At 40.6% G+C, this 27,262-nt stretch overlaps 1 long non-coding RNA gene across 1 annotated transcript in view; it reads left to right on the top strand.

Annotated features, from left to right (window-relative positions):
• The window catches only part of LOC147843513 (uncharacterized), a 721,012-nt gene extending 696,286 nt beyond the window's left edge, over window positions 1-24,726 (top strand). Inside the window, exons 2-3 of the long non-coding RNA XR_015493673.1 lie at window positions 22,261-22,396; window positions 23,579-24,726. This is a non-coding gene — a long non-coding RNA (uncharacterized LOC147843513). The remainder of the gene's footprint in view (window positions 1-22,260; window positions 22,397-23,578) is intronic.
• Window positions 24,727-27,262: the final 2,536 nt, after the last annotated feature.

Raw genomic sequence — 27,262 nt, 5'->3', positions numbered from 1 at the left:
AGGATTCCCTTCTGAGGCACAATTCCTTTATTAAATGAAGAAAAGACTGACAATTCTTCTTCTACCGCAGCAAATTCCGTTTTTACTGTTGATATTTGGCGCCAGTTAATCAGGGAGTGACGATTTTGTTCGCTTTGACTTGTTAGATGGAAACGCAGCTTTATTAGCACAGCTTTTATGCGATAATCCAGTTTTGCGCATAAAATTAATTCACATTTTTGGATGGAAACATAGCTATTGTCCTCCTAATGTAAGAGCGGGGGGTGGTGGGCATAGATAGATAAACAGACACACAGGTGTATAGTCCTGCTAACAGGAGGGGCTGGTGTGGGCATAGATAGACAGACAGACAGACATGCATAGTCGTCCTAATACAAGAGCTGTGGGAATAGATAAACAGACAAACAGATCTATCTATCAATTAGGCAAATTTATTTCTCCAAATAGGAGGCAGTGGTAAGCATAGACAAGAATTTTGTCTGTCTGATAGATGGATAGGCAGTCAGAGAAACATAGTCCATATGGTAACATAGGGGGTGGTGGTGGGCAAACACAGACAGATAGATATACATGCAAACAGACAGACATAGGGCCCAATTATACACACGGCACAATGCAGTGCAAGGCACGATGTAATTGTTGTTTGCAAGTTTCAGCTCGCAGAAAGAGTCGTTTTGATGTTTGCTGCACGCTGTTTAAATAGCAAATGCATTTGCACTCATATGTGCGCCCATAGGTGTTCTGGTCTAAAAAAAGAGGCGCGAAAGCTAATCTAAAGTCTAGCGCAGAGCGTGTTAGTTGTGCGTCTCGCTTACACACTGCTTAAAACATACAGGATGTACAACAATAAGCAAATATCTTTACACATGAAAAAGAACTAAAGGATTAAAATATTAAAAAAATTATTATTTTGATTGTTTTGCGGGTGAGGCAGTGGCGCAGTAGGTTGTGCTGTCACCTCACAGCAAGAAGGTCGCTGGTTCGAACCTCGGTTCAGTTGGCGTTTCTGTGTAGAGTTTGCATGTTCTCCCTGCCTTCGCGTGGGTTTCCTCCGTGTGCTCCGGTTTCCCCCACAGTCCAAAGACATGCGGTACAGGTGAATTGGGTAGGCTAAATTGTCCATAGTGTATGAGTGTGTGTGTGAATGTTTGTGAGGATGTTTCCCAGAGATGGGTTGCGGCTGGAAGGGCATCCGCTGCCTAAAAACTTGCTGGATAGGTTGGCGGTTCATTCCGCTGTGGCGACCCCGGATTAATAAAGGGACTTAGGACGGACATGAAAGAAACATATTTTCACAAATATTTATCTGTTTTGTCTTTATTGATGTGTTCTATTAGTATATGTTGTCAGTGTGTGATGCTGATGTTATATTTGTTTTTCCATTTTATCAGAACTGTTTTCTTAGTGATAGCTAGAGAAAAATGTTAAGGAAACGACATCTCTTTAACATCTCAAATATTTATCCTAGACAATGAGGTTACTTTACAACGTTTCAAAAGGAGATGTTAGCTTAGCTCCTGCTTCTCACATATTTTTTATTATACAAAAACATTTTTAGTCACTAATACTCTCACATTTGTCTCTAGTTAAGTTTCATGAGATATCTCATTAATGGCTTAAAATGTTCAGATCTTTCTCCGTCATAAAAGAATCTGGTGCTCTCACGTTACTTTCCTCTAAAATCTCATAAGAGATCTTGACTTTCTCTTTAGTAAATTAATTTTGCCATCTCACATTTGTCTCTTCTAAAGTTTCCTTAAAGATCTCAACATCTGAAAATATGACGTTTCTTAAATTAAATTGACCTGCTGTTAAATTGACCTGCTGTTCTCACATGCCTCCTCCAGTTTTATCAGAGATCTTTTTAACTTCTAAAAATAAGCCCAGACTTTCCTCTTTATTTCAAGAGTTCACACTTAGCTGATGATTGATTATAAAAGCTTGTTTGGCATGCTGTCCCGGGAGAAAGCCCTGAGCTCATGAGATCCTCGAGCCCAGGGTTCACTCCCGTTGCAAGGCGAGTTTGAGCTGAGTTTGAGCTCAGGTGGATCTCGAGAACTCCCCAAAATGCCTTATATGGCTCGGGATGGCAGCTGCGTATTGAAGAGCCCCCCAAAATGCAGATGTAACAATACCATATCTGGCTGCTGGGTATAGCGTTGATAGCTTAGGAAGAGAGGCTCCTGCGGGAGCAGAGCAAAGTAGACTGCTAGAGTCTAAGCGGGGTATGGGCAGGGCTGGATTGACTCTGTGGGAGTCGAGACTCAAATATACCCCTGCGGGGGTGGGAGCTGGGGTTAGGTTGCTCAAGCAAGAGTCGGGAAAGGTTTGGGCGGTGAAGACTCCTGCATGAGAGGCTGGGAGGTGGGCATGAACTCCTGTGGGAGTTGAAGCTCGTTTTAGTCACTCCTGTGGGAGTTAGAGCTGAGGATTAAGGGCCTAAGCGGAAGAAAGAAAATAGCAGAATGATGGACGCTGAAAGAAAACAGTTTGCGGAGAAACTCAACGCTGCAAAAGAAATTATTGGGGAAATAGAAGGCTAAGGAGATAAGGGAGGAGATCAAAGAAGGGGTAAAGAGTCAGCAGTAAGACTCGGGAGAAGGGAGGGAAAAGGGATGGCTTTAATGGGAGGTGGTAGTGAAGGGGTGGCCGGGGATGGGCTTGGAGTGACTCTTGCGAAAGTCAAAGCTCAGTTTGGACCCCTGCGGGGGTCTAAGCTATGGTGAGGGAAGGAGCATAGCAGGCTTAAAAGAAAAGGTAGAAGTATACGTACAATACCTGTACAAACATATATGCACGCCATGCGCGTACCCATAGACTCACATACTCATTCGCTTGCACGTGCATATGCATACATAAAAATACACCCGCACCTATGTACATACACACGTGTAAATATGCATGTATACATGTGCAACTGCACACCGTATCTGCACATGCAAACACATACGTACTCGCACGCACCCACACACACTCACACATACACGCACACACGCGCACATGGATATGTACGTACGTGCGCACATACACACGTACTCACACGCACACTCAAGCCTACATAGGGTCGAGCTCGAACCCTTATGGTGGAGTGTGGTATTAGCTGGGCTGTCTTGAGGTGGGATTTGCTGAGGCGAATGTAAGCTTTGAAGGCATCAGAGGACCAGCGGCCTTGGGTCTGGATTTGGTGAGAGGATAGACCTTTGTGAGCTGCTTCATTCTAAATGAATGGCTGGAATACAATTCAGGGGAAAAGCCTGAAAGGCGAAGGACTTCTTTTAGGTGTTTTTGAAACCAAAAATGGGTTACTGGACGGTTAGCGTCATCAGTAAAAAGTGGGGCATGTGGGTCAGGCTCCTTTGATGTCCTTAAATGAAGAAATGCTAGGAGAGTTTGGAATGGCTGTGTGGGGAAAATATGTTAAATATGTAAATGAAATGCCCTTTCCCTGTCTGATCTGTTTTGCTTTGCTTAATAAAAAAGGCGAGGGTTTCAGCATTCTGTAGTTTTAGATCAGAAATAGTAGGGTGTATAGCGGGGTTAAATTTGGATGCGATAGCCATTTCTGAACACCCCAGAAAGCCAAAATAGCCAGAGTAAACATGGCGTCTAATAATGCCATTAAAAAGACTTGAGTGTGGTTCAGGGCCTTGCCTTATAGTGGTTCTCCTCTTATCTAAAGGGGAGATCTTTTTCTGTAAATATTGGATTTTTTACTTCACTACCTAAATCCATTCATTGTGGTGTTCCACAAGGATCCATTCTTGGCCCTCTATTATTCTCTCTCTACATGCTTCCTTTAAGCGCAATACTCCACAAACACAAAATAAACTACCATTGCTATGCCGACGATCTCCAATTATATTTTCCTATTAAACTAGGAAAAGATCTATCATTAGAACACCGTTTTTCATGCTTAGCCGACATTAAGACTTGGATGACCAATAACTCTCTGTAACTAAATGAAAATAAAACAGAAGTGCTCTTATTAGGTCCTACTGCTACCAACAATTCAATAAAAACTCAGCTAGGATTTCTAAGTAGTAATCTGCACAGTCATGCCAAAAATCTCGGAGTAATTTTTGATCCCCTTTTGCAGTTTGACAAGCATGTAAATGCAGTTGTAAAGAGCAGCTTTTTCCAACTTGGATTTGTGGCAAAAGTTAAGCCATTTCTATCTAAAAAAAAGGATTTAGAAACTGTGACCCATGCTTTAATCTACTCTCGGTTAGACTACTGCAACTCCTTGTACATTGGTCTACCCCAGTCAACACTCTCTCGGTTACAGTTGGTCCAAAATGCAGCTGCCAGATTGATAACAGGAACTAAGAAAAGAGATCATATCTCCCCTGTCCTCGCCTCATTGCACTGGCTTCCTATTAAATACAGAGTTGATTTTAAAATCCTTCTTTTTACATATAAAGCTTTGCACAATTCTGTCCCGGCCTATGTCAGTGAGCTTATTAGGCCATATAAAGCTTGTAGACCATTAAGGTCCATTGATCAGTTTCTTCTGTCTGTCCCTCGGTCTCGCTGCAAATCAAAGGGAGATCGAGCTTTCTGTGTTGCGGCCTCAAAGCTATGGAACAGTTTCCCGTTGATCATCAGGATTTCTCCATCCTTGGATACTTTTAAATCTAACTTGAAGACGTATTTTTACTCTCTTGCCTTTGAGTGACTTATACATGTAAATTGTTAAACTGCACAGTGAAAGACATGAAGGAAGCAAATCTCACATAACTTTTGTGAGAAATACTACAGGAAGAACTTTCCCAATGATTATTTGATGTATTTGTTGTGGAGTTAATTCAAGTCTGTCTGCAAAGAGCCACACACAATGTCATTACAAAGTTCACACACAAACACACACACACACACACACACACACACACACACACACACACACACAGAGAAAGACACACAATGCACATGTTTAACTTTGCACTGTTTTTGCACAGCAAATTTGAAAGGAGACACGTTAATATACACTACAGTATGTATATCTGTTGTTTTAAAATAAACCTGATTTACTGTCCTCAACCCAGGATTGAAGCATCATTTATAATTGTGCTGACATGTGGCTGTGTTGATAAAGCAAAGATAATTCATTATATTTTATTATATTATATTATATTATGTTATATTATATTATATTATATTATATTATATTATATTATATTATATTATATTATATATTATATTTAGTATTCATTCATTCATTTTTTTTTTGGCTTAGTCCCTTTAATAATCAGAGGTAGCCACAGCGGAATGAACCGTCAACTTCATCATATTTTTTATTCCATCATATTTTTTATGCAACGCATACCCTTCCAGCTGCAACCTATCACTGCGAAACAAATATGTCCTTTGTTGTTGATATGATTATACGTGTTACAATGGAGACATGTTAATACATGGCTGCCAATTAAATCAGTGGGCAAGGAAACCACACTCCTCCTGTGGTGGGCTTCAAAATGGAAGTGATTTGGATCCCATTTTAATATAGGGAAATTAAAAAAAAAACAGGCTTATTGTCTATATCACCCCAATATGCCTGCGGACACACTCTACCAGGTGTGGCCAACCCTGTTCCTGGAGAGCCACCTTCCTGCAGATTTCAGTTGCTACTCATATCAAACACACCTGCCTGTAATTATCACGTGGTGTTCAGGTCCTAATTAGTTGGTTCAGGTGTGTTTGATATGGGTAGCAACTGAAATATGCAGGAAGGTGGCTCTCCAGGAACAGGGTTGGCCACCCCTGCACTATACCTACACACAGGTCTGTCCAAACAGCTTAGTTTTAGACATTTCTCCATCATAATGGAATCTGTTCTCACATTTGTCTCTACTAAAGCTTCATTAGAGATCTCCTCAACATCCCAACTATCTTTAGATTTTTGCTTTGTAAATGAATCTGGCTCTCTCACATTTGTCTACACTAAAGTTACATAAGAGATATCATATTTGTTATGTATTCTCAAAGTCAAAGGTCTCAATAGGAACTTAATTATCTTTGTCTGTACACATTTTTAGTAATCAATAATATTCAAAGATTGATCCAAAACCATACTAGATTAAAACTGAGATGATTGACAAAACACTACACTTTTTCAAAATGTAAACATATAAATGTGAAAAAGATAATCGAGTAGATGCTGAATTACGCTGTGTATGATTTGTCGCTGTCATACTTTGTGTAACGAGTCTTCCTTTTAAAGTCAGATTCTGAATGTTAAATCAAAACAGACTTGCAAAGTATAGTCACACTATTTGTGTATTTAACTTTCAAGTTAAATGCTTACAGCACCCCATATATCAATCATCTAAAGCATTAGGGGAAGGCAAACATGGGGAAGGCTGTTAGTGCTGCAGAGGCTGCTCATGCCTGACTAGTGACTGCTAATATACCTAACGTGGGTATTGTACACAAAGTCATTCTGTACTTATACCCGCATTAAACTGACAATCCAAAACAGTGGAACTAAATCACCACACAAGCAAAACTTCCCCTTAATGAACTAACTTCACTTGAAATCTGATAAACAAATACGTTTTTTGCACACCTAATCATTAATCAATCACAAACCTTTTGAATATTAACCATGCTTTTATTTCAATAAAAAGAGTACAGCTCAGCAGCTAACACAGACATCTCACAGGAAGAATGTCCTTGGCTCAATTCCTGGCAGGTACAAGATGCCTTTCTGTGAAGCGTTTGCATTTTCTCCCTATGTCAGCATGGGTTTTATTCCCACAGCCCAAAGTCCGACCAGGGTTTATTTTAACAGCATTTACAAAAAACATTATCCTACTGGCAAGGGAAATTTTTGTAATTTTAATAATCAGAGCTCTGCATGCCAGTTAACAGCTGATTTTTGAAACGTTCCAGTAAAATCCCTAAATATTATGAATAAATCTTTGTCAGAATTCTTACATGGAGGTACTGTATCAGAATCAATTTCCTTTACAGCTCTAAGCAGCAGTTTCTTAGCTGCAATTTTTCACACTCATGCAGTGGGGTTTGAAGTTTAGCCTCCTTTTATATTTTCCCCAATTTCTATTTCAAGAGCTCACACTTAGCTGATGATTTACAAAAGCTTGTTTGGCATGCTGTCCCGGGAGAGAGCCCCAAGCTCAGGGGTTCCTCGAGCCCGGGGCTTCCTCCCGTTGGCAGAGCAAGAGGGGAGCCTGAGCTCGGTGGATCTCAGAACTCCCCTGCTGCAGTAGCTAAGGGAACACAAGGGATTAGACAAGCTTGATTGTTATGCATGTTGAATATCTTTGGATGGTGGGAGGAAACCAGAGAACCCGGGGAAAACCCACGCGGACACGGGGAGGACATACAAACTCCTCACAGAAACACCCACCGGTCCTGTGGAACCAGGGCCGGCAGTGTTCTTGCTGTGGGGCTCACAGTGCTAACCACTGGGCCGCTGTGCCCCCCAATCACAGGTAAAGGAGGAGAATAGGGGAAGAGGGGGGTTTCTTCCAAACGAAGATAAAGTGAACTGAAAACTGTGGCTATTTATAGTAGCTTAGGGCTCATATGATTGGAAGATAGTGATTAGCAAATGCGAGACTGGCCGTGATAAATCATAAGCACGTGATCCTCTCGAAATTAGTTTATGAATAAACTTCACTTGAAGAGTTCACACTTAGCTGATGATTTACAAATGCTTGTTTGTCATGCTGTCCCGGGAGAGAGCCCCGAGCTCAAGGGCTCCTCGAGCGCGTATTTAAGGAAAAAAAAAAAAAAAAGCAAGGAAAATAGAGCTACCTGTATATCTGGCTGCTGGATATAATGGAAGGAAAGAAAGTTTAATGCATGGGCATTAAGTAGATAGGATATAGGATTATGAAGGGTAAAGAGAGGATTCTGGTAACTCCTGCGGGAGTTAGAGCTTGAAGGGACCCCTGCGTGGGTCATAATTTTCAGGGTTGTGAATAAAAGGGAGACGAAGGTGGTTTGGAGCAGAGTGTAAAAAGAGGACTCTGGGTAACTCCTGCGGGAGTTGGAGCTCGATGAGGCCCCTGCGGGGTCAGAGCTTGGGGGTAGAGCTTAACGGGAGAAGGTAGATAGCAGAGTGTAGGAGAGAGGATTCTGGGTAACTCTTGCGAGAGTTGGAGCTCGGAGCGACCCCTGCGGGGGTCAGAGCTTGGGGGTAGAGTGTAGATAGGAGGAGATAGGTAGCAGTGAGTGGAAGAGAGGATTTTTGGGTAACTCTTGCGAGAGTTGGAGCTCGAAGCGACCTCTGCGGAGGTCAGAGCTTGGAGGTAGAGTGTAGATGGGAGGAGATAGGTAGCTGTGTGTAGAAGAGAGGATTCTGGGTAACTCTTGTGAGAGTTGGAGCTCGGAGCAACCCCTGCGGGGGTCAGAGCTTGGGGGTAGAGTGCAGATAGGAGGAGATAGGTAGCAGTGAGTGGAAGAGAGGATTTTAGGTAACTCTTGCAAGAGTTGGAGCTCGAAGCGACCTCTGCGGAGGTCAGAGCTTGAAGGTAGAGTGTAGATGGGAGGAGATAGGTAGCAGTGTGTAGAAGAGAGGGTTCTGGGTAACTCTTGTGAGAGTTGGGGCTCGGAGCGACCCCTGCGGGGGTCAGAGCTAGAGGGTGAGTCAATAAGGAGAAGAGAGGTAGTTGAAAGTAGAGTGAAGAAGTTTTAGCTTGAGCGGACTCCTGCAGGGGTTGGAGCTTGGAGATAGAGTCTAGGCAGAAAAGGATAGGTAGCAGCATGAAGAAGAAAGGACTATGGCCGATTCCTGCGAGAGTTGGAGCTCGAGGGGGCCCCTGCGGGTGTCTGTGGAGTCTAGACAGGAGAAAAAAAGATCGTTAGAGGTAGAGTGTAGAATAATTTAGTTGGGAGTGGAGTGTAGAGAAGAAAGGAACGAGAGGCTGAAAAGTAGGGTTATAAGGATAAAAGATTTGGAAAAGTTGGAAGAAGGGAACGAGCACAAATATAATACATATGTACAAACGCAGTAAATGCGCAAATAACATGTGGATACAAACATTTGCATCTGTAAATAGCTATGGGTGATTGCGGAAGTAGCTAACTGCAACGGCCCTTGAGGGAGTCCTTGGCAAACATGTAAGGGTGCCATGGGTGGACAATTGGGCTTCTGTGGGGTTTGGTTTGGATGACTCTTGCGAGAGTCGAGGCTCTGTTAGACACCTTTGGGGGTTGGAACCGTGTGAGGAGGTGCTTGGGGGTTGGTTAAAGCCTGTTGGGCTTTCTTGAGGTGGTATTTACTGAGCCGAATGTAAGATTTGAAAGCTTCAGAAGACCAGCGACCAAGGGTCTGGATCTGATGGTGGGAGAGCCCGTTAGAGGCTGCTGTATTGGCTGCGCCAATCCTAAATGAGTGGCTGGAAAAGAGGCTCTGGGGGAAAGCCTGATAGGCGAAGGATTTCTTTAAGGTGTTTTTGAAACCAGTATCGAGATTATGGACGGTTAGCGTCATCAGTAAAAAGCGGGGCTAGAGGGTTAGCCTCTTGAGATCTTCTTGGTTATGGTAGGCTAGGAGGGTTTGAAAAGGGCGGGTAGGTGAAGGTATATTGAAAATAAGGATAGAGTGTCTTTTCTGGAATTGATCGGTTTTGCTTTGTTTGATAAGGAAAGTGATGGTTTCCTTGTCTTGCAAAGCTAGATCTGAGATAGTGAGCTGGAGTAGAGGATTAAATTTAGATGTAACTGTTAATTCAGAACATCTAAGGAACCCAAAAATGCTAGATTGAACATTGCATCTAAGGTGCGGGCTGTATGGGAGGAAATGTAACCTTTACGGAGGGTTGTCTAGCATGGTATGGAATTGTTTGAATGAATTCCATGCTGTGAGATATGCATTGTGGGTTCTGGGAGCTATTGCTTATAGGATAAGAGATAGAGAAGTTTGATGAAGATTATGAAGTGGGAGGTTTATGGCAATATCGTTTCTGAATAAGGAGGGACAGGCGTTGGGTGAGGGTCCGCTTCCGGGGCCAGTTGCCAGAATTTCTGCAAAGAGAAACGAGAGAGAGAGTCAGCGATTTGGTTTTTGCAACCAGGTACATGTTCAGCAATCATAATAAATTGTTTTTTAGCAGATATCCAGATAAGGCATCTTAAAAATGGCATAAGTGATTGGGAGTGGGAGCGCCCTTTGTTAATGCAATGCACCGTAGCTTCGTTATCGCAGTGAACGAGAATGCTAGATGTAGACCATTCGTCCCCCCAAAGGATGGCTGCTGCGATGATAGGGTAAAGTTCAGAGAGGGCTGAAGAACATTGGTCTTTTGGAATGGAATTCAATTGGGTGGCCATGTTGAGGCAAACCACTGACCTTATAGTAGCCACTTTAACCAATTTAAGGGGCAGCGTCTGTGTATAAGTTAATGTCAATAGGGGATGCTATCAAGTCGCTGTAGAAAAAGGAACAGCCATTCCATTGCTTAAGGAAAGAGATCCATAAGCAGAGTTCATCGCGACTGGGTTTAGAGAGAAAAATTATTTCTTCTAAACCATGAACTGTGGTGGATTGTTAAAGGAGGTGGGATTGAAAGGAATGATGCGCATAGCGAAATTTAGATGGCCGAGAATTGATAGGAGTTCTCGTTGTGTGCACATCTGTTTTTCCAAGGAAAATTTGGGATAGAGAAATTATTCGATTGATTTTCTCTTTAGGAAGGGATGCTTGGAATTTATGCGAGTCTATATTAATGCCCAGAAATTCGATTGAAGTAATGGGTCCTTCCGAGATCAGCGAAAACCTGCTGGGTGATCGCTAGGTGTTTGGCTGGAGGAGATGACGGGGGGAAAATAAGAAAATCGTCTAGAAGGTGAATGAGGTATGGGATTCCGTAAATATTAGACAGAATCCAGCATAAAGCTTCTGACATCATGTCAAATATTTTTTTGGGCTGCTTTTGCATCCGAAAAATAGAATTGATTGCGCCAATAAATGCCAAAAAGGTGACAGAAGTCTGGGTGGATTGGCATGATTTTAAAGGTAGAGGAAATATCTACTTTGGCTAGCCAGGTGTTACCACCGGCTATCTTTTTGAGAGAGAGAGAGGGAGAGAGAGAGAGATCACTTGATCAATGTCGTGGTAGTTAAGCGAATATTTGTCCGATGGGATTGTGCTGTTAATGCTAGGAAAAGAGCAATTGTGTTGGGACGAAAGGTCGACTATAAGGCGTTTTTGCCAGAAAATTTGAGTAGCGACACCAATGGGGCTAATGCGCGAGATATTAAATAGAGGAGCCTTGAATGGTCCAATCATGAAGTTGTTGTTGATTTCTTTTTAATAAGATAATCGACAGTTTCAGGTTCGGAGGTCGCAGACTGCGGGTTAGGATAGATTAGATAAAGTGAAAATGGAATGTATCCTTTGTGAAGAGGATGTGGAGTGTAATAGGTTGGATGAGGGTCAGCTTCTGGAGCCAGCAGTCATGATCTCTAAAATAGAAAAACAAAGAGAATCAAAAATTTAATCTTTGCAAAATAATACAAGTATGGCAGACATGAAAATTGTTTTAGTTGATATCCATGCGAGGCATCTTAATAAGGGCATGGGCGGCTGTAAATGGAAGCGCTTTTGTTAATGCATGGTCCGATAGCTTCATTGATACAATGTGCAAGGATGGTTGGGGTGGGTGTTCGTCTCCCCACGGGATGGCAGATGGATGGAGAGCTGAAGATATGGGGTGTGGTTTGTCCGGTGGTCCTGGAAAACTGGTACCTCTTGAAGACTCAGCATGTGAAGTGATAGTGAAGTTTAAATTTCTATTTATAACAGTCAAGTGGGAAGTTTGTTTCTTTGCCGTTTTCACATCCGACTGACTTGCTATATAATCTTATATGACGCTTTGTATATCAACACGAGTCACTGGAATCTCCATTCTTTTAGCTCATTGGACGGTGACGCTTCTCTTTACACCTATTGGCTTAAGGAGTTTCAGTCAGGCCATGCAAAAAGTGCAAAAAGCCTGGCAGCCATTTTGTTGATCAAATTCAACATTGTTTATGGCTGGAGCTGCTGCTCTGCTGAACACATTCCAGCAAACAATCTGTTAAACGATGGATCGCATGTGTACTGCTAGGAGAAGGTGAGGGTTCAGTTTCATTGCAATAGCTTTGGAGTTTTGGCTGATATCTTGCTGGGAAATAAGGTTGAAGACACAACAGATGCGTTGTGGATGCTCTTTGAAGTGGAATGTTTTGGTGTTGTTGTTGTTTAAGCTGTTGATGAAATTGTTGGAGTTGGAGTTGTTTGAAATGGTAGTAATAGTAATTGTTGTTGCTGTAGCTTGTATATTGTAGCATGTAGATTGAAGATTTTAGATTGTATATTGTAGATTGAAGCTTGTAGATTGAAGCTTTTGTAGCTTGTAGCTTTTGTAGTTTTTGTAGCTTTTGTAGTTGATGAGCAGAGCAGAGCGTTCTTCCAAACGAAGATCCTGAAGATTGTAGCTTGTAGCTGCTTTGGTTGTCCATGCTGGTTTAGAGTTGGTTCTTCAATGGAGCTAGCTACGGTGAAGCGGCTTCTTCCAAACGAATATAAAGTGAACTGAAAACTGTGGGTATTTATAGTAGCTTAGGGCTCATATGATTGGAAGATAGTGATTAGCAAATGCGAGACTGGCCGTGATAAATCATAAGCATGTGATCTTCTCGAAATTAGTTTATGAATAAACTTCACTTAACACAGAGATTCTTTTCAACACATTTCTTTTTGTTCTGTCAACAATAAAAATAGACAATCAAAAGTATATATTCAAATATAAGGGGGCTAATAATATTGACCTTAAAATGTTTTTAAAAATTAAAACTGCTTTTATTCTAACCGAAATAAAACATTTGATTAATTTATTAAAGAAAATACTGTAAAAAAAAAAAAGATCCTTACTCTGTTAGAGTTAGGTAAATTTTAAAAAAAGGAAAAAATTACAGGAGGGCTAATAATTTTGACTTCAACTGTACACATATATTCAGTAAAATGAGTACGCATCTGTGACCAAGGCAGCAAATGTTTGGGATGTATCAAGAGCCATGTCCAGGTGTCCGATGCTTACCCGGACTGCATCCAAAATACATAAAACCACAGCTGCCCAACTAAATGCAGATTTAAATATGCGCCTCAACTCTTCTGTTTTCACCAAAACCGTTTGTTGGGAGCTCCAAAAGGTCAATATACTGCACATGGCCGGGTTGCTATAGATAAAACTTTGGTCACTTGTGATAATGCCAAAATACTGTTTCGATGATGCCATCTGCAAATATCTTGGGCTGTGGACTATGTGAAATGTATTGTTCTCTAATGAGTCCACCTACACTGTGTGTGTGTGTGTGTGTGTGTGTGTGTGTGTGTGTGTGTGTGTGTGTGTGTGTGTGTGTGTGTGTGAATGAGTGTGTATGGGTGTTTTTCAGTACCAGGTTGCAGCTGGAAGAACAGGTTGCAGCTGGAAGAACAACATAAAACATATGCTGAAATAGTTAGCAGTTCATTAAACTGTGGCGAACTCTAAAAACGAGACTAAGCCACAGAAAAATGAAAGAATGAACAAATCAAATCACAGGAGCAGGTTTGCTTTTTCACTTTACTATGTAAATAAAAGCTGTGAAAATTGTTTTGCCATATCAGACAAACAAACACAAATGACCTACACATAATAAAATCATCATCACAGGCTTATAAATATGTATAAGATCATCAGATCAGTACACAATGTTTTACAAGTTTTACAGCAGACAATAACATTACCAGTGTCACCAAAAGCAATGCACACAACTGCTCACCTGTGTTATTTCTTAACAGATCTGTGTATTGTTTTGAACTCGACCAATGAGTTATTTATTAATTTTTTTATGCAGACTGCTAAATTATTTAACATAGTAATGTGTCATAATACACATGATTTGTGTCCTAAATGTGCTGCTTTATTTTTTACTACTTTAACAAGATTAATGGAATAATTATTATGAAGACATTTTAAAACTTTTACTTTGTTCTACAAAAATATATGAAAACTCATATCTAGCTTTTACCAAGAATAGAATTTCTACAAACTGTTCAAATATCATTTTCACTGCTGGGTTCTTGTTTGTGATTCATAACATCCAGAGAAAGCACTGATTTCACTCTGTTTGAGCTGGAAGCAACAATGATCATCATGGAGATTCCTTCGTAGATTTTGAAGTTCTTTTCCTGGATAAGAGGAAAAAAATAACAGGCTACATTTAGCTATTTTTATTATTGCCTGAAGTAACGTTCGAGGTTACAGAAGTAACCCTTCGTTCCCCGAGGAGGGGAACGGAAGTGCTATAGGTGGATTTGATGTAGAAAATCCACGTATGGGAGGTTTCGGTTCAGAAGCCGCTTGTCTGAAAGAGTAATGAAAGCCAAAGAAAGCAATGAATTGGCAGCGTAAGCTTGCGAAGGTGTGCCTCATTGCCCATTATCCCAGCATATAAGCACACCTGGCGCGAGCAACGCCATCCTTTTGGGAGGCAAGTGACTCCTCTGCTGAGTCAGCGCTGGGGGCCTCGAAGGGATCTGCAGGGCTCTCCGAACGGGGAACTTTACTGACAGACAGGAAGGTGCACATCTCTCCGTGTTAAGGAAAAAAGGCCACCGAGTTGTTTCCTCAATCAACAAGGGTTACCTAATACCCTTGAGGAAACCGGCTCCACTCGCAGATTGTAAAACCCTTGCAAATGTGTTGGGTGTCGCCCAGCCTGCAGCTCTACAGATGTCGGTTAAAGAGGTGCCGCGTGCACGCGCCCAAGAGGATGCAACGCTCTGAGTGGGGTGTGCACGCACTCCCGGGGGACGCGGCTGACCTCTGCTCAAATAATCTAGTGAAATGGCCTCCACAATCCAGTGGGATAATCTTTGTTTGGCACTTCCCTGCTGCCGACCGCCATAACAGACAAAGAGCTGCTCAGATGATCTAAAGTACTGAGTACGGTCCACATAGATGCGCAGAGCGCGAATTGGACAGAGTAAGGAAAGGGCTGGGTCTGCCTCCTCCGGGGGCAGCGCTTGCAGGGTTACTACCTGGTCTCTAAAGGGAGTGGCAGGAACCTTGGGCACATAACCCGGGCGGGGTCTCAGGATAACGTGAGAAAAATCTGGCCTGAATTCCAGGCACGAGTCACTGACCGAAAATGCCTTCAGGTCCCTGACCCTCTTAATGGAGGCCAACGCGACCAGCAGAACTGTCTTCGGGGACAGAAATCTTAAGGATACTGATTCGAGTGGCTCAAAGGGATCTGAACGCAAGCTTGTGAGAACGAGGGCAAGATCCCAAGAGGGCATGAGAGGGGGGCGAGTTGGATTAATTCGCCTAGCGCCTCTGAGGAACCGGATGATGAGGTTATGCTTTCCCATGGTGCCGCCAGCTACTGTGTCATGATAAGCGGAGATGGCGGCCACGTAAACCTTGAGAGTGGAGGGTGACAGCCTGCTCTCCAGCTTCTCTTGAAGGAAAGAGAGCACAACACTGATCTGGCAAGTTTGGGGGTCTTCTATGCGAGAGACACACTATTTATTGAATAGACTCCACTACAGGGCGTAGGCGCGCCTCGTGGAGGGGGCTTTAGCCTGAGTGATGGTATCAACCACCGCAGTCGGTAGGTTACCTAAGTCTTCCTCGCGTCTAGGGACCACACGTGGAGGTTCCAGAGATCGGGGCGAGGGTGCCAGATGGTGCCCTGTCCCTGAGAAAGTAGGTCCTCTCTCAAAGGGATCTGCCAAGGGAGGGCCGTCGCGAGGAGGGAGAGCTCTGATATCCAGGTCTGGTTGGGCCAGAGGGGCGCAACTAGCAGAACCTGCTCCTCGTCCTCCCTGACCTTGCACAATAGCTGCGCGAGCAGGCTCACTGGGGGAAACGCATACTTAAGTGTACCCCGAGGCCAGCTGTGAGCCAGTGTATCCGTGCCGAGAGTGCCCTCGGTCAGGGAAAAGAACAACTGGCAATGAGCGTTCTCGGGGGAAGCAAACAGATCGATCTGGGCCTCCCCGAATTGTGCCCATATCAGCTGGACAGACTCGGGGTGGAGTCTCCATTCTCCAGAGTGAATTTGCTGCCGTGAGAGTGCATCGGCTGCACGGTTGAGCATACCTGGGATATGAATGGCGCGCAGTGATTTCAGCAGTGGATGACTCCAGAGGAGCAGACGGCGAGCGAGCTGACCCCCATGCGGTTGATTAACGCTGCCGCCGCCGTATTGTCCGTCCTGACCAGCACGTGTTGCTGCTCTAACACCGGAAAAAAGCGGTGGAGAGCGAGGAACACTGCCAACAGCTCTAGGCGATTGATATGCCAATGCAGCTGGGCACCCTTCCATAGGCCCGCAGCTGCATGCCCGCAACACACAGCTCCCCAGCCCGTGTTGGAAGCGTCTGTTGAAACAACAACATGACTGGACGCCTGTCCCAGAGGCACACCGGCCTGCAGGAACGAGGGGTCATTCCAAGGGCTGAGGGTGCGGCGACACAGTGCAGTCACAGAGACTCGGTGTGCACCCTCATGCCATGCGCATCTTGGGACTCGATCTAGAAGCCAGTGCTGAAGTGGTCTCATATGTAGCAATCCGAGCGGTGTGACAGCCGCAGCGGATGCCATATGCCCCAGGAGCCTTTGAAAGTATTTCAGTGGGACCACTATTTTGCTGTCGAGCTCCCTCAGACAGTTCAGCAACAGGCGAGCGCGCTTTCCGGAGAGGCGCGCTACCATGGTGACCGAGTCCAGCTCCATCCCGAGAAAAGAGATCCTCTGCACCGGGGCGAGTTTGCTTTTTTCTCGGTTGACCTGCAACCCCAATAGGCGAAGATGCCGGAGCACCTTGTCTCTGTGGCTAAAATAAGCCAGTCGTCGAGATAATTGATAAATAATTAATGAAAATACGCGTCCTTCAGGTCTATGGCTGCAAACCAATCCTGAGAACGAACGCATCGGAGGATGTGCTTCTGCATAAGCATTCTGAACGGCAGCTTGTGAAGATAGCAGTTCAAACCGCGCAGATCTAGGATTATAGATTATATGCAACAGAGTGTTATTTACATGTAGTTAACAGTCAGAGTTATGTAGTTAGTTTTAAATGTAAAACCAACAGAAAGCTGCAAATAGCACAATAAATCTCATTTGTGAAGACAGCCCTGCAGGCACAGGACTTCAACATGATGTTATATTAGCATTGTACCCCAACATACCCCAACGTCCAACTTAAGATCAACCAAATATCAACTATCAATATCAATATCTAATCATGTTACACCTTAATGTTGTGTGGACGTTACCACTATGACATCTATTAGATGTTGGATTTTGGTCCATTTTTTGGTCCAACGCAACCTAAACTCGACCAAATTTCAACATAATTTGATGTCGTAATTAGACGTCAAAATAATGTTGGCCTTAGACGCTGACTAGACATTGAATTTTGTTCACCTGACATCATGACCTAAATCAAACCTAATATTAAAGCTTATGATGTTGTGTGCCTGCTGGGATGGTTGCACTCAAGTTCAACAATGCTCTTGTGTTATGTGGTATCTAAATGCACATTAACTGTCTAAATAATTCTCTAGAACAAAATACATTTTGTGAGTTCACTTCATGATGACAATTAAAAAAACATATTACAAATATCTCTGGTATACCTCAATAGTATCTGGATGCAGCCTTTATGATGCAAGCTGAGATTGCATCACTCAGCGATGCAATGTTGAACACAATGCACCTAAATGGAGCGAGTAACCTCACTGTGAGGGGTAGGGTTAGGGGTGGGGTTAGGTGAGTGCATTTAAAAGCATTGGATGCAGCGCAGATGCATCCAGACTCCACTCCCTTTAGTTTCACATTTTAGCCAGAATCAGTCCAAAAGTGCTTGCTATCTGTGGAAGCAAATGGAAGAAGTGGTTAGCAACACTTTACTATAAAAGGTCAAAGTACAATTTGATTGTGTAAAAAGTAATTTCTGCTACATCTAAACAAAATCTAAAAATAGTCATGATGTATGTTGGTGATGTACCTGAAAAATTTTCTCTATGTCTGCTTTAGTTTATCTCGCTAAATTCTCTCAGCCTGCACACATCCTTCTCTCATTGTGCCGCCTTTCACCTGCTCTGATTTTAATCATTTTATGCTGCCACCTACTAAAAATATTGTGTCATATTTAAACCTGGCGTGCGGTGGCGCAGTAGGTAGTGCTGTCACCTCACAGCAAGAATGTCGCTGGTTCAATCCTCGGCTGGGTCAGTTTGCGTTTCTGTGTGGAGTTTGCATGTTCTCCCAGCTGCGTGGGCTTCCTCTAGGTGCTCTGGTTCCCCCACAGTACAGTTGAACTGGGTAAGCTAAATTGTCATTAGTGTATGAGTGTGTATGAATATTTCCCAGAGATTGGTTGCAGCTGCGTAAAACATGTACTAGATATGTTCATTCCGCTGTGGCGACCCCGGATTAATAATGGGACTGAGCTGAAAAAGAATATTTAAACCTCTAAAAATGCTACCTGTAAGCCAAATCCTTTAAATAGTTGTTTAGTTATAGTCTGTCCACCTTCACTGATTAGATAGTATCTTTTCTCTTAAAACTGCTGTAATCACCCTTATACTAAAGAAATCAGGGACTGATAAGTCAAATCTTTGCAATTACAGAGCAATTTCTAATATGCCGCTTATTAAAAAAAGTCAAATGTGTCGCATCTCAAGTTTACAATCATCTCTCCATTAATGAATTGTTGACACAATTCCAATCCATTTTCACTATAGCATCAGTACAAATAATAATCACCAAAGATTTAATCATTTCCAGAAATGTAAGCTTAAATGTTGGTTTGTTTACAACATGGCAGTTTGATGTGCAGCAGGGTGCTCACTGTCAGTGGCTGCAACTATAGTTCTTGTTCTAGTTTCCCTGTTATGAAATGTCTTGCAAGCTATGAAATGACTCAAGCATAATTTATTGCTTTGGCTGTGAGAACACCTGTGTTAACTCAGACTCTGTCTAAAGTATACCAGACACACAAAAAAATAAAAAATCTGAGCATTTTCTTAAAGTAAAAACAAACAAAAAATGTTCAGGGGCTTCTGGAAGCTCACTTTATCTTTGTACAAAAATAACAAATAAAAATTTTAAACCAAGGAATAAAATGAAGAATGTGAATGAATGTGAAGATATGTGTTTGGCTTAGTAACTTTCTTTGACTTTCTTTTCATAGTTTCACATGGCCCCATGACCCTGCCAATGTATCTTAATGGGGGTGAGATTTCCAGAACAATATAATTTATTTATTTCAAATTATTTACACACATACATTTTTCCTTACACATATACAAACCACAATCTGACATCCATCCCAACATACCCAAACAATAAGAGATATATAATTTATCCAACTGATTCTATAATACACTATAATATGCATACGCAGAAAACAAAAATAAAGCACATTAACAAATAAATATTATATGCATTCCTTTTATATGAAAATGCCACCATCTATTAAAAAATATCCAACATTTTTAAACTTCTAACAAAATGAAAACCTATTATCAAATGTTTCATATAATAGTTATGACACGTTGAAAAAATCAAGTTCTAATGGGTTTCAGTGTTTTGTACCAAGTGTAAAATGTATTTTTTAAAGGAAATGCATGTGAACTATTAATATTCCAATAACATACATGCCTGAACCTAAATGTATGCAGTTAGCAAAATGAAACAAAAGTGAAATAAGACACACAAGAGGAAAAACATATAGCTAAGTAAGGCATTTGATACAAGCAAATACTCCTGAACAGGCTAGTTTCTACAGGGATCACTGGCAGTCTACTTTCCTGGTTTCTCTGGCTTTCCTGCCCTTTCATTTACTTTAAATTGAAAGATTTTTACAACATCTTGGCCATATTTTCATATGAAATATGGTATTCATTTTTTCTTCTATGCTGATGACACAAAATTTGAGCTGTCCTCCAAACTCTCTAGTTCTTTTCCTCCTTTGACCTTGACCATGTGTCTAGCTGAAAAAAACTTTTTTAAACTAAATAGTGACCAAAACTGGGTCCTACTTATCGACACAAAATACATTCTGTCAAAATCTGATTTGATAACAATGCAATTTGTCTTTTTCTACAAGTCAGAAGGTTGGGTGTTATTTTTGACAGCACACATTGATAGCAGGATAAATCATTTATATTATGCATACTGCATATTTCCATCTGGATAATTTCAGTTATCTTTGTCCTTCTTTCACAACTAATAATCCTGCAATTCTAATTTATGCACTGGTCACTTCATGCATTGACTACTGTAATGCTCTTCTCACTGAACTTTTCTCAAATTTTTTTTTTCATAAATTACTGGTTCAAAATTCAGCAGCTTGTGATCTTACTAGGACTTCAATTGAACACAGTACAAATATAGTATTTATTTTAAAATTCTACTCCTCACTTTTAAGGCACTTCGCAGCATTGCTCCATCATATCTCAATGACCTCCTCCACCTTTTTACTCTGTTGCACACTCTCAGATCTACTCCCACAATTTCTCTGGTGCCATTTAACCATAATGGAAGCTAAATCTTTTAGCTCTACAGCACCTCTTCGCTTTAGCTTATGAAACATCGATAGCCTCCACATTTTAAAAACTCTTCTGAAGATCCAGCTTTTTACCCAGGCCTTTAAGGACTATTGTTATTATAATCTTATTATGTATTTTTGTACTTCTTGTATTCAGATGTGTATTTGTCAACATTTACAATGATTTCTGATATTGACTACTTCTCAACATGAATTTTGTTAGGCAACAAAGGGTGTCTAGAGGTGCCATTATATAAAATTATCAATAATAATAATAATAATAATAATAAACCAGTATCCATTAACATTCATAGTATCTTTTTTCCTATAACGGGTGTCAATGCTTAGCAGTTTCCAACATTCTTAAACTCAACATTACACACAAAAAGGGGTGGGCGGGGTTGACTCATTAAGATTCAAAAATATGCTTGAGGAACACTCCTGACAAAGATAGATCTGGGAAGTGGCTGCACTATATATATTATATATATTTATATATATAATATATTTATATATATTTATTTAGTTATATATATATTAGCGCTGTCAAAATTAGTGCGTTTACGCATGCAATTAATTTTAAGTAATTAAGTAATTAATTAGGTTTTTTTTACTTCCTGTTGTGGTGGACGTGTGTTTAACATGCAAGAAATGTGGATAAGACCAAGGAAGCACTTTTTGAAGGCAAGTTTCAGTATAAAACAATTAGTCGCATCACCAGGCTCTCCAGAGTTTCATGCAATTTCGGGTGTTTCATTTTTAACTTTCGACTTCTGTTGTAAGTTGATACCGCATGGCGAACAAAAAAAAAATCCTCCGCATTTCGAGACTCTGTGTTCCTTTAAGGTAATAAAATCACTGCTTAGGCTACACGGTAGAAGTATAATCTTAATCATATTAAAATTGGAGTATTGATGTCTTATGTATGGGAATGTACTCAGAAAGTCTCTGGTGAAGTCGCGAGCTGTCAAAGACAGGGCATTACTCTGCCTTTCAGCATGAGCCCTCCAAGTTTAGCGTGTTTCCTCATTAAACTCAACGAAAGCGTATGCTTCGCGTTGTTGTGTCAGAATCCTTGTGAAATACAGTAATACTTTAGGATGCTTAGTTTAAGCAAATTTGATGAACGTGATCATGCGTGTTGAATCTGAGGGGAGTCGCTCCAGTATGGAAGGCCGTTGGGGCCAAAACGTCTGCAGCGCATTGTGTGTGTGTCTGTGTGTGTGTCTGTGTCAGGCCCGTTGAGGGGTGTCAGGGGTGGAGTGAGCGACGTATCTGAGTAGGGGCGTGTGCGCACGAGACGTACCTGAAGGACGGTGGGGGTGAGTTGCGTGCGACATAGGCTACCTGAAGAGCTAGGAGGGATGCGGGGGAGAGGGGTGTGCAATGTATTTAACAACCGGTTTGTGAGAAATTATCATTCATTTGCGGGCATTTGGTAGTCTCTGTGCACTTGCGGGATACTCCTAGTCTTAGCAACTGGATGAATGTAAAGGAGGATTAAGCAAAATTGTTTCTACTCTATAACTATTGTTCTCAACTCACAGCAATAAAACTTTACAATGAGTGCATTAGTTTGTATTCTGTAGTTTATTATTATGATTTTTCATTTTCCATATCTGCAATTCCTGTATTTTGGCTTTTTTTTTTTTTTTTGCAATCCATTGTGTTTACTTGTAACACAAATTTCACAGGCATGTTAGAGCCGATTGAATTTCAAAACAATCAATGCCAATAAAGAAACAATGATTTCCATATTGGATTCTAAGTGGACTGCAAAAAAAATGCCAAAATACAGGCATTGCAGATATGGAAAATTATAATAATAATAATAATAAAGTATTGAAAATCTGTGTATGCCCTTGAATAGGTTTACCAACTCCCATTCTATAAAAGCACAAAAGCCAAATATAGGAAATAACGAGAGTTGACAAATTAAAAAACTACATTTTTTTTTATTTATTATTAAAATAAAATTATAATCCACACTGGAAATGTGTGTGCCTGTGTGTTTTGAGGGAGTCTAGAAAATAATGAGCATAACAAAAACTGTCCGCTGACGCACACAGTTAATGTTGATTCATAAAATAAAGATAAATAATAAAAGCAATGTGTCAGAGACCCTAAAAAATTTTTTAACTCAACAATAAAACATCAAATGTAGCTAACAGCTTTTGCATTATCAATCAAATGAACTTAAACAATTAAAAAATGCAACAAATACTTGTTTGGGCAGAACTACAAAACTAAATGTAAAAAAAGTTGCTTAAGTTGCACACTAGTTTGGTCATGTATAAATATCATTATATTAATATTAGTGTTTTATGGGCCGATTAGATTATAAGAAGATGATCAGCCCGGCCCAAAAAGTACGTCAAAACAGCAGGAAACTGCCCGGTGTCTGCCCTGGCCAAAAAAGGGAAAAAAAATGCGTTAATTGCGTTAATTTTTTTTAATGCGTTAATTATTTCAAATTAATGGCATGCGTTAACGCGTTCATTTTGACAGCGCTAATATATATATAAAAGGTTGCTAAGGCCTTGGAGGGGCGGTGAGATGACTCGAGTAGTCGAAGCTCGGGGTAACACTCCTGCAGGAGTCAGAGCCTTAGGGGGGGCAGGGTCCGGCAAGAGTCGGGAAATGGGAGAGGGCTGTAAAAACTCCTGCGGAAATTGCCAGGGGTGGCGGGGTGACAAGGGTATGGCTGTGATGGTCACTTTGACAACCGTGTCACCATTGCCACCGGCGGTAGTATGTGACGTCATGCACTTTAAAACACAAATTACCGTTATGTTGCCAAGTATTACATATCTGTTAGACTATATCATTGAATCATACCATGAATCTTGTTAGAAAACTAAATCTTACATCTGGGAACATTTTGGATTCGTGCCGACCAAGAAGAGTGTATGACTTAATTGGGATTAAGATTTTTGTAGGGTTTTTTTTAAGTGTTAAAGTGTGTTTTAATATTCACTGCTGAGAGTCCAAACACTGAAGAGCAAATCCATCGATACACAGATCCACAGGTCCCGACCCAAGCAAGCTAGTGGCAATTGACAGCGAGGGAAAAAAAGCCATGTAGGCTTTAATCAACTCCTGTCTTCTAAACGCAGAAGCCAAGCTCAGCCAGGTATGGCAGAAGCATTTGCAAAAATGGCGAGATACAAAAGAGAAAGTGATAAATGGAAGACATTGATGAGAAATGGAGCAGCATATTTGGTAACTAGTTAAGAATGTGCCACTCCGCAGCGTAGAGAAACCTGCTTTGCGAGCAAGAAACCTTCTCTCGCATGGTTGTGAAAAAGTAGTCTATCTGTACATTTTCGCTACAAGCACACCATCTGACAGTGTATTGCTAGAAACATTATAACCCCATTCTTCACTTAAACCTGACAAAGTCAACAAGTTAGTTTTTCTGGCAAATAATTTAAAATATGAATACAAAAGGTGTAGACAACCTACACTGTTTTTTTTAAACATCTGACTTAAATTGTTGCTAGTAGGTTAATATATTCTTTTTACTTATAATTATTAATAGTTATATTATCACTGATTAGTGAAGTGCCATTTAGGCTATTTGTGAAGTTCTTAAAAATGTACCATTGAATTGTTATTATTATACGGTTTTAAGCAGTTATTTAATATTTAACTACAATATTTATGAACAGTTTTGTGTTCTTTTATTAACAAAAGTTCAAAAATAAAATAATACGTTTATGCAGATGTTTTATTTATTAATATTTAATTAAGTTAAGTTATTCCTTAATTTCTATATAAAAGGTTACTAAAAGGCTACTTTATTTGTTGATGTACGAGAGGAACATGTTTGCCAGTAAATAATGTTCTCACTCAAAAAATAAATAGATAAATAACTTGCGAAAAGGATGCAATTAAAAAAATCCAAGCTCTTAATCATTCTTTATAATCGGATTCGTACATGCAATAAGCCTAGGCTATATTCCGCCGATAAGAACAAGCCCTAAAACAAAGTCTAGAGAGAGAATTAATATTAGTTAATATTAATTATTATAAACACGAACTGTGTTGTATGATAAATGCCTCACAATGTCGTGATCTTTTCTGAAGAACAGATAATCCATGTTATCGCCGTCTCCCCAGCCAGGTTCTCATCTGCTTTTTTTCCCCTTCTTCTCGCTACAAACAATAAAGTATCGGTGCCAGACCAGTGGTTTAAATTATATTTTACTCTCCTGATTACTTTTCGTTTTATTTAAAAAAAAAACATAAATGTTTAAAGTTTTGTATTGCATATATAATTTTAAAGATTATCATTCAGCCTACCTGCCGCGCATATGAGAGGTTGTGTGCTAGGCAAATCCCCTTTACTCCCTTTACGCTACCTATTTCATTTATGACACTGTAAACTTGACTTCGCAGGCTGATCTTCTTTAAACTCAAAAGGTATTTTTTACTTGAGACTGCTTCTGCATAATGTGATGTTTCTTATTAAAACTGTTAGCAGTGTCAAAATGAAAGCAAACATTAAAAAGGTTTGTATAGTTTAGTTTTAATAATAATGTATATAATAAATTATAATATTGATTATTGTGTAGACTACAGTGTCCAACAAAACATTTTATTAGGTTACTCTAATAGACCTAATCCCTAACTAAAAAACGAATGTGAAAATGATAGGCAGTTGCGTCTCTGCTCAAATGAATTTAACAACAAATTTCTTTCGCGTTTTTTCCCCTTTAGAGATCAAGTGAGCTGTATTTAAAGAATTATTTAACTAAAACATGAATTGAATGCCCAGTTCTTTCCTGTGAGTTAAGTGCGCCTCTGCATCCGCGTTTTAAAGGTTACAGGTGCACCCTGACCTGACGCGGGGACCAGATCTCTGCACTATTGCTTTATTTCACAATTTTCATAATTGCATTGAATTTTTATATGGTAAAATATTTGTATGGTAAAATATTATATTATATATTATATGGTAAAAAAATATGTTCTGAAAGTTGTAGGAATGACGGGAGTGTTAGTAATTAATGACAGAAAGAACTTTCACTTTTGAGTGAACTTCTGTCTCGTGTTATTTTAGTCTGATAAAATCAATCAAAAATCAGAGAGTGTAATTCAACACATTTTAATACCTTTTTTAAGATCTTTCCACACATTTAAAGACCTTATAACAACTTTTTAACCAGAAATACTGGCAAGATTTATCTTACAGTATATTTACTAAATATTAAATGTAAGAAATTAATCCAAACTAAAACATTCATATATGGAAACATATATTAAAATCTAGCTGATACAACAGGTTGTCAAGTATAGAGCTGCAGAAATGATAGTGTTGCCTTGGTAACTGCAATAAACAAGCAGCAAGCTGTCAAAGCTTAGTAAGATTTTACTGATTTCGTAACTACAGTATCCTGATATACACAGATTGAATACAGTCAAACTTTTAGCATACAAGGATACCTTGTACAAAAATTATACAATTTTATTACCTTGCAAAGGAATCTAAGACTTTCTCATACTTTTAGGACCCCAAACTTCTCTATATTGACTTATTAACTCCCAACTCCCTCTAAGACCCGGCAGACACCCTGTGTAAGAGTGACTGGGAGTGAATCTGGGGTAAGCCTGAGAGGACAAGAACTGCTATAAAGCTTCTTTAAATCAGAATCGTGTTACTGGGCGGTTTGTGTCATCTATAAATGAGGGGGGGGGGGGTGCTGGTGTAGAGGGAAAATAAGGCTCAGGGGGGCAACTCTGCTGTTGCAGAGGTGCAGTAGTACTCAGCATTGGAGCATTATTAAAGCTAAATATTGTCAGTAGTGATATGTAGAGTGAGTGAAAGAGGGGCTCAGCAAGAGCACCACTGCAAGGTGCTATGGGTAAATGTAAATCGGCGAGGCGTCTCTGTTGCACAGGTGCAGTGGTAGTCAGTATTGTATAGTAATACATTTTCCCGTAAGAATGTAAAACCCTGTCATTAGTGATATGTAGAGGTGAGAGTGAATAAGGGGTCAGCTAGAGCATCGCTGCTGTTGCGCTATAGGGGGGTGTAGCTCAGCTGAGCGTTTCTGCTGTTGCAGAGGTGCAGTGGGTAAGTATGGAGGCAATGTGTGCTCCTGCATAAGTATATGCTGCTGTATTTATGCAGGGGAGTGTGACGATATTGGTATAGGAACTCTTGTATATGAGCTTGTTTAGAGCGTTGCTGCTACAGCAATTGAAACTTGGGCGACCCCTAAATGAGTCAGAGCTGTGGTGAACAAGAGTGAATGGAAGTATAGGATAACTGGAGTTTGGAGGGAAAATTAAAGGAAGAAAAGAGGGGAAGAGGCCTAGAAATGCATTTAGTTGTAGATCATCTAGAAAGGATCAGCTGGGCTTCCCTGATGTGGTATTGCTCTCTTGAGGTATAAGAAGCTAAGAGGGTTTGAAATGGGTATGTGTGTGTGTGTGTGTGTGTGTGTGTGTGTGTGTGTGTGTGTGTGTGTGTGTGTGTGTGTGTGTTTTATTTTATTTCATTTATTTTTTTATTTTTTATTTAAGGATGACCTTGTGTAAATGATCTGTTTGCTTAAAAAATAAAGAGTTTCTTCATCCCGTGAAGTTAGATCAGCTATGATGGGGTGGAATATGGGATTGAAATTTTGATGTTAGTTCAGACCATCTCAAAAACCAAAAATGGATAGATGGAATGGATGTAGAGTGTGATGGGTTGAA

The sequence above is a fragment of the Danio rerio genome, chromosome 6, assembly GCF_052040795.2.
Source record: "Danio rerio strain M-AB ecotype USA chromosome 6, GRCz13ab, whole genome shotgun sequence".
Classification (NCBI taxonomy): domain Eukaryota; kingdom Metazoa; phylum Chordata; class Actinopteri; order Cypriniformes; family Danionidae; genus Danio; species Danio rerio.
Note: the sequence above shows the minus strand (reverse complement) of the source record. Positions and strands in the feature narration are given on the sequence as shown.